Here is an 8,832-nt window from a genome sequence, read left to right as displayed (position 1 = left end):
GACGTCACTGGGGGCAGAAGTGGCTGTGGTGACGGCAGCTCCGGGGCCGGAAGTGGCTGCGGCGATGGCAACTCCGGGGGTGGAAATGGCGCGCTGGGCAGAAACGGCGCTGGTCCTGGTGGCCATGGATCCCGCAGTGGCCACGTATCTTTTGGCGATGGTCTTCCTGGCAATCGTGGAGGCGGTTGTCACCTCCTTCCACCTATCGTATTCCCAGCGCCCCTCCCCCAAATTCCCTCCCCCCTACCTTTCATCTCAGCCCGCTTGGCACACCAGCCTCATTCCTGAAGATGGGCTTATGCCCGAAACGTCGATTCTCCTGTTCCTCGGATGCTGCCTGACCTGCTGTGTTTTTCCAATACCACAGTTTTCAAAAGAGGAAATCATGTCAATTGATGTATGTTTGAAGGTAAAAACAGAGATTAAACCCCTGATAATAGTGTTCTGAAGAAGGATCACTGGACCCAAAGTGTTAACTCTGCTTTCTGTCACTGAAGCTGCCTGACCTGCTGAATTTTTGCAGTAATTTCTGTTTTTGCTCCTGAATACAGAGGAACCTCGATTATCTAAACGACATGGAGTGGGGCTATTTTGTTTGGGTAATCAAATGTGTGAATAATTGAACGCCAGATAACACAGTTTAGCCAAGCATTGGGACCTTGCGATCTTGTCCAGATAATCCAAAATTCGGATAATCGAATGCCGGATAATCGAGGTTCCGCTGTATAGTCCCAACTTTTTTCTGTATGTTAACATGAATAACCAAATTTCAACTTTGGTAGATGAGGGTCTGAAATTACTAAAGATGATATTAAACAAGGGACGACCTTGTGACAAAAATGAAATATGTGAAAATGGATAATTTCTAAATTTATTTAAAGTATTTATTGGGTTCTTTTTTACAGATCATGAGAATAGGGATAATAATTTGAGCTCACTGTTTCTGTGATCTATATAAATATCTAGAATAGCCAGTAAAAGGGCCACCTCAACATATTGTGAAGGGAGATGTCATACTAGCTTATCACTTGGAATTCATTCGTTTCTATTTGATCAGTTTAATATTTAGAGTCACAGAGAGAGAGAGTCACAGAGATGTACAGCATGGAAACAAACCCTTCGGTCCAACCCATCCATGCCGACCGGATATTCCAACCCAATCTAGTCCCACCTGCCAGCACCCAGCCCACTTCCCTCCAAACCCTTCCTATTCACATACCCTCTTAAATGTTGCAATTGTACCAGCCTCCACCACTTCCTTTGGCAGCTCATTCCATACCCATACCACCCTCTTGACCATGTATAAACAGGCTGACAGATATTTTTGAAGTTTATTGTAAATGGCAGATTGGTTTTATGTGGGCAAACACCCAAGGTTCATGACAACTTGTGAGTGATAATAATAATTATGAGAGATTTTATTTTAATGTCATTCATTCTTTGAATATTCAAGGGATTTTGAATAGTAATTGTGGCTGACTTTGTTATCTTAGTCATCAGAGACTATATCAACAGCTCTGTGACGAGTGAGTGAAAGTACTTCAAGGCTCAATTTAATGTTGAACATTAAGATTAGAGAACATTTGTTTGTTAGATTACAGAATCCCTACAGTGCAGAAGGAGGTCATTTGGCCCATTGAGTCTTTATCGACCCTCCAAAGAACATCCTGCCCTAAATCTCTAATTCACTATTTTGGGGAGTGTCTGAAAATTTTTAATTCTTGTAAACATATTGCTTGTATGGAGCATTGCTCACTCACATTAAATGAGCTAGTTCAACTTTTGACAAGGGGAATTCAGGTAGCAGGAAGAGGTAAGCAATACCAACGGGAGTGAAAGAAACAAGTGGATAACAGATTCGAGTGTCAGCAATGAGTAGTGTTTAGCAGGAATAGGGAATACTTGTAGTAGATGGTGGCATTGTCTTTGGAGAGACCTAAATGTCCAGTTACACTCTTCATTTCACTCGCATGTCTATCCAGCAAAGAAAACCACATCTTATAGCAATAAAGCATACAAACGAAACAATTGTAGCTGGTAGATAAAATAAAGTGAGCCGTCACACAACTGGAACCTCTGCTAGAAAAAATTCCCATCATTAATGGAGATATCTCTACTCCAACAAAAAGTGTAGAATGTTGGTGCTTCTTTTCCTTGTACTAGTTGTATGTTTGTAATCTTCTCATATACATTCCTTACAGGGATCAGTTCTGACTGGAAATGCTGGATCATGATTATCAACTTTAATATTTGACATTCAATTCTTAAACTTTCCCAATTAAATAATATTAAACAATGTGTAGATTCTGACACTGGAGAAATATTTTATCATTCTTTTTTCAAGCTGTCTCAGAAAACTGTCACACAAAAGATCACCTTGGGTATTGTGAAATTGGGGTTCTGATGCTCATTTCATTTTACAGATTAAAAACATCATTCCAGAGGTACATCTTTACGTCTGGAATATTTTTCATTGTGGTTTTTGTAGCATTTTACCTCCTCTGCATTTGTTTTCATGCAAATAGACTGCAGTTTCCATCTCAACTGATATTAAAGCTGCTATTTGTATCAATCAATGATGTGGAGGTGCTGGTGTTGGACTGGGCTTGATAAAGTCAGAAGTCAAATGATGCCAGCTTATAGTCCAAGAGTTTTATTGAAATCACAAGTTATTGCCCCTTTGTCAGGTGTAGTTTGCATCAATCAAAAGTAAGTGTGATTCTTGTCAAGGTGAGTTTTATGAATTCCACCCTGTTTCTTCATAACCTATAAATGAACTTTCTCTGTGAAATAGTCTGAAAGCGACGAGGAGTGACCACAACTAGAAGGAACACAGAAGGTAATATTTCATCAAGCTCTGGAATGCGCTCCCTAAATCAGCCTCCCTCTCTCCCCTTAACCCTCCTTTTTTTCTTCTTGTTCCTTAACACCTACTCCTTTGGATACGTTTTGACCACTAGTCTTAATCTTTCATTATGAAATCAATGCCAAGTTTTGTTCAATAATACTTCTGTGAAGAACCTTAACATGTTTTTATTCCATTGAAGATGACATATAAATGTAAGTTATTAATGTTGTACTGATATCAACTCCAATTGATAACTAATGGTAGTTTTTATTGCCTAGATACGTACATGAAAATATACATCTGAGTGCAGTATACATGCTCTTAACCTATTTAAAACCATAAGTGGAAGAGATTCCATACAGGAAAGGAAAACCTAAAGAGTGGAAAAAAGATCTGGCAAACCAAAGCAAGAAGATATACCTAATGTTATGGAATTTAAGTCATGTTTTTCCTGTTTCAGTTGGGAAATTGATCAGGATGAGGACAATAAAATCAAATTTTATAAGGGAAATTGTTCTTCAATCTAGCAAAGAAGAATGTAACCTTTGCCTGGCATTGAATTAAACTGAAGTTATATATTCTCCTGTGGTAGTGCATCAACAATTTGTTACATTCACTTGTGGCAATTTCAAAAATAACCTTACTCTGTTCAAAATAAGAAGAACAGACTTCTCAAGAAAATAAATCTCAAATATCTTATAAGTCAGAGAAGATTCCTAAAGTAAATCATTTATTTTACAAATTATTATTATGGAAGTTCAGATGAGTTGTTTATTCTAACTACAAAGGATTTTTAAACAACCATGTTTGCAGTCCTATGATTGGCATATATTTTAACAGACAACTTATTTGTTTGATACCAGGGGGCTGATAAATTTAACAGATATAATTTGTCATCTCCTGAGGAGAGGTTAAGGGCTAAGAGCACAGATTCCTTTGATCTTACTTTCTGCCACTGTGTCATCTGTCCAGGACTAATCAAGTTATCATATCAACAAATCTCCCTCAGTCACAGACTTCAGTGTCTGGCTTTTGAGAAAAATTTGATGGCTGCAGCGCAGACAAATTTCTAGCAGCAGGATGTTGGAGCTTTCCCGCCTGGCAGTATGAAAAGTACCTGTAACCTCCGTACAACCTCTCCTCTTCCTCACGCTGAGAGTTCACTTCATGTGAGTCTCATGCTGTTCATTGCAATCAGTCAGCAACCTCTGATTAGGCCACTAAGAAAGAGCTGCTATTAATTTCAAAATAAAATCTACACTTTATTTCAATATGCTCTTGAACTGTAAAGGTTTAGTTCTGGAATATAATTTGAATCACAAAATAAATGTCAGGTTGCAAATTGCTCACAGCATTACAACACTTTGTGTATTTAATTAAGCTAAAGAAATTAAACAAACTTATTTTCCCGTTGGAAGAATTCAACAAAAAAAGAATAAAGAGCACTAATGACTTTAAAAATAAAGTGTGCACAGGATAAGAAACAATTTCTCCCTGGCATCCATCTTGAAAAATGATGGCAAAGAACTTAGTAAATATTTGCATTAATATAATCTGTGAGAAATATTAAAATGTTAGGCAATATCTGGCAGAGAAATTTCTAAGGATACGAATGTTTACGTTGTAAAAATAGGGCACACAGGTTGCTCCTGTTTTTGATACCCAATTTGTTTGTAACAAAAGTAGAATTAATAGTCAAGCATGTCCTTTCAGATGTTAAACAAAATGTTATTTTTGGAGTGGAATGTCAACAGTTAAGTATTTCTGGATGAAGTAGCAGTAAGCAGCCTGCAAAGGAAAATTCAGATTGCAGACTTCCCTGGCACTGGTAACAAAAGCTCAGGTATGGAGTCTCTGCTGGAGAGTGACCTTTCACATCTGCAGCCAACATGCTGCGAGCAGCCTGCACAATGGAGCTCAAGGACGGTCAGTGCACTGACCCTGGCTGCCAAAGCTACCTGCTGCTCTCTTCAAAGAAATCAAACACAGGGGCTGCCCTCAGAATGATGAAAAACTCTGCGATAATAACAAGGCAGCTAATGCGCTCAGGACTCGTGGTGGCTATTTTATCTGCCATCAATAAGATTTATGCTCCAGATGCTATTATTTCCTAAACATTTTGGAATTGCTTTGACTTATTTTTTTCTTCTATTGTGTAACTAGTTAGTAATGCCCTCTAAGCATCACTAACTGATTATGTGCACTCCTTAAAGACTGAGTTCCTATTAACAATAGCTAATACCAGCACGCAATTATAAAGTACTCAAACCTTTCTGTTAGCAAAACATCGCTCCAGCCCTGAACTATCTTCCACTAAAGGAAAGTGATACTTTAATATGTTATAAAACCATTTAAAATACAATGTATTTTCTGTTGTGTCTTTTTTACAAAGTGAACAATCCATAATATATAGAATGAAAATATATTGTGAGTAATGCAAGTTGTTCTACATTTTGCTGTATCCATGTCTGGCTTTTCGCGTGTATGCAAGCAGCTGCTTAAAACTTGGATAATCAATGTATTGTTTGAAATGTTCTCAGGCTTGCACTGTTTGATGAAGTATAAATAGGACATTGAAAATCAACAATAACTGAGCTCATTCAGAGTGAACGGGGAAGAGATAACAGAATCATGATTTAGATTTCTGGTTTAACTTTACTTTGTAAAATTAAGATTTAGGACTTTAAATAGTATTGTCTTCTAGATGTTTTGTGACACAATAAATGTCAGATTAGATTGAAATGTCTCTGACATATCAGATGTAAAATTACTAATTATATTGTTGATTAGAATTTCAGATGATAGCATTAATCTTTGAATGATTTGAAAATGTATTAAAATAATATAGGTCTCTGTAATAATTGAATTAGGGAATCTAAATTTAATCTAAAGTAAAATATAATAGAATAATACTGGATCAAAGTAAAATAATAATGGACTAATACAAAATCAGTAAGACTGTAGATAGATCTGTTTCAGAACAATATACCATTCAACATTTATGGTACTCTCTTAGCCATTTTGAGCTTGATTACTTGACTTAACCAAAGTAAAGTTTTGTTCACAGATGCTGTAATTTGGTATTGATGTGTTTATGAGGATAGATTATTAAAATGATAAGATCACTCAAATTAGCCCCGAATAATCAAGTGAAGGTTGAGGAATTGGATACAGATCCATATGCTCCAACCTCCATTCTGAAGAAGTGTCACTGGACTCAAAACATTAACTCTGCTTTCTCTCCATCGATGCTGTCAGAGCTATAGAGTTTTTGCAGCCATATTTGTTTCTGTCTCCAGCCTTTGTTGAAATTGCAGGGCACTTGCTTCAATTACTAGACCATTCAGGGATATTCTTGACTAAAGAGTTGCATTTTAATATGAAAATCATATCTTGGAACAATAATTTCCACGATTATTTTCCTGGTGGGAATGTCCTATATAATCAGCTTGCTTGTGTAAAATAGACAGCCAAAGTTTAGGTATACTGTGAGGATTGAATGTTATGGCTAGATTTCTGATTACAGGATTTTTGTTTTTTTATGCACGATCTTTATTTGCTGCTTTCAAAAATTAGAAACTGGGCACATTACGAGTGCCCTTCACTCTGTTTCTTTGGAGGATGGTAAAGAATATAAATGAAAGAATCTGAGAGAAGTTCATAAAGCCATAGGAACAGAAGTAGGCCATTTGGCCCACTGAATCCACCCCACCATTCAATGAGATCATGGCTGATCTGATAATCCCCAACTCTACTTTCCTGCCTTTTCCCTTACTGATTAAAATTCTGTCTCTCTCATCCGTGAATATATTTAATGACCCAGCCTTGACAGCACTCTGAGGTAAAGAATTCCAGAGATTTACAACTTTCTGAAAGATGAAATTCTTCCTCATATCCTCCTAAACTGGGGAATCCCTCACTCTGGGATTATGCCTCTGGTTCTAGACTCTCCCATACAAAAACAAACTCTCCTTATCTACCCTGCTAAACTTCCTAAGAGTGCTGTATGTTTCAGTAAGGTCATCTCTCATTCTTTGCAACTCTAGTGAGTCCAGGCCGAGCCTACTCAACCTCTCCTCATAAGAACATCCTTCCATACCAGGAACAACCAAGTTAATCTTCTCTGGATTGCCTCCAATGCCTATATATCTTTCCTTAGCTAAGGTGAGCAAAACTATTCATGGCATTCTAGGGTATGGGCTCATTAGTACCTTGTATAGTTTTAGAAAAACTTTCTTAGTTTTACACTTCATTCCCTTTGAAAAACTCTCAACAAGCATTGCTTTCTCTATTATTACTTGCTGCACTTGGAAGCTAACATTTTGTAATTTATGCATGAGCGTCCACAAATCATTTTAACTCTAGCTGCCTGCTTTCTTTTTCCATTTAAATAATATTGTGCTCCTCCATTCTTCCTGCCAAGGTGTGTATTCTCACATTTTTCCACATTATGTTATATCTTCAAATTTTTTTGCACACTCATGTAACCTCTCCATATCCCTCTTTAGAATCTCTGTGTCATCCTCGCCACTTGCCTTCCCATCTATTCTTGTTTAGTCCATAATCTTTGTGATTGAATATTTCTTCTCTCATCTAGGTCATTGATATATATTGAAAATAATCATGACCCCAGCAGTGATCTCTGTCATACTCCATCAGTTAAAGGTTGCCATTCTGAAAATGATCCCCTGTCCTAACTCATGTCTTCTATTAGTTAGCCAATCTTCCATCTATGCTAATGTATCATCCTCAACATCATGGTCTCTTATCTTAATAATTATTTATGTCTATTTGTTCTCCTTTATCTATCCTACTTGTTACTTCCTTGTAGAATTCCAATACGTTTGCCAGACTTGATTTCCCCTTCACGAAGCCTTGCTGAATCCCCTTGATTTTATTATGTATTTCTAAATTCTCTGCTTTTACATTCTTTGTAATAGACACTAAAGTTTTCCAATGACAGAAGTTAAGCAAACAGGCCTATACGTATAAGTTTTTGTTTCTCTCTCTCTTTCAGCCCTTTAGTTCTTGAATAAAGGTGTTACATTAGCAGTTTTCCAATTCTTTGGGACTTTTCCAGAATCCAGGGATTCTTGGAAGATTACTAGCAGTGCATCTATTATCTCTGTAGCTACTTTCTTTAATGTTCTAGGATATGTTACCACTCATTGGAGTAGTGGGCCATAAATCAAGCCCTGCTTTATCTGGAGTCATATCAAATGTTAAAGTTTTTTTTTGAAGATATGCATAGTATCCAAATTTATCTGACTTTCAGACCAAGGTTGATGGAAAGTATGAGCTCAGTTTCTGAACTAAACAAAAATGAATATTTATTATAAGTAATTGGGCTATAGCTATTAGTGAACAGATATAAACTATGGGCATATAATACTGCTAATTAAATATCCTTTACACAAACACACAGGGAAATAAAGAGGGAAAATAAATTATTGTGGAAGTAGAGAAAAACTGGTCTTTTCTTTGTTTCCTGATTCCAATATTGTGATAATCCTACTTCAGTTGTGAAGCCTTTCATTTCAGTTGTCTTTCTCTGGAAGCAGTAGAAGTACAGAGCAACTGACACACTTAGAATAAAATGTAACTGATTAATCAATTCAAAATTCAAAACTTGCAGCAACTGTTTAAGGAAGGGTAACTGGTTTCCTTTAAGTTTAAACTGAGTTTTCAAAGTTTGTGCGAAGATTTGTAGCTCGGGTGATCGTTGTTGTGGTTCTGTTTGCCGAGCTGGAAGTTTTTGTTGCAAACGTTTCGTCCCCTGGCTAGGCGACATCATCAGTGCTTGGGAGCCTCCTGCGAAGCGCTTCTTTGATGTTTCCTCCGGTGTTTATAGTGGTCTGTCCCTGCCGCTTCCGGTTGTCAAAACCAACAGCCACGCTCAGACAACAACTCACCAGAACGAAGGAACCGATACCCAACATGAGCAAGACGAATGTAGTGTACAAAATACCATACAAGGACTGCAC

Source organism: Chiloscyllium plagiosum, chromosome 13 (genome assembly GCF_004010195.1).
Source record: "Chiloscyllium plagiosum isolate BGI_BamShark_2017 chromosome 13, ASM401019v2, whole genome shotgun sequence".
NCBI lineage: Eukaryota > Metazoa > Chordata > Chondrichthyes > Orectolobiformes > Hemiscylliidae > Chiloscyllium > Chiloscyllium plagiosum.
The sequence above is the reverse complement of the archived record's forward strand: the minus strand, read 5'-3'. Positions refer to the sequence as shown.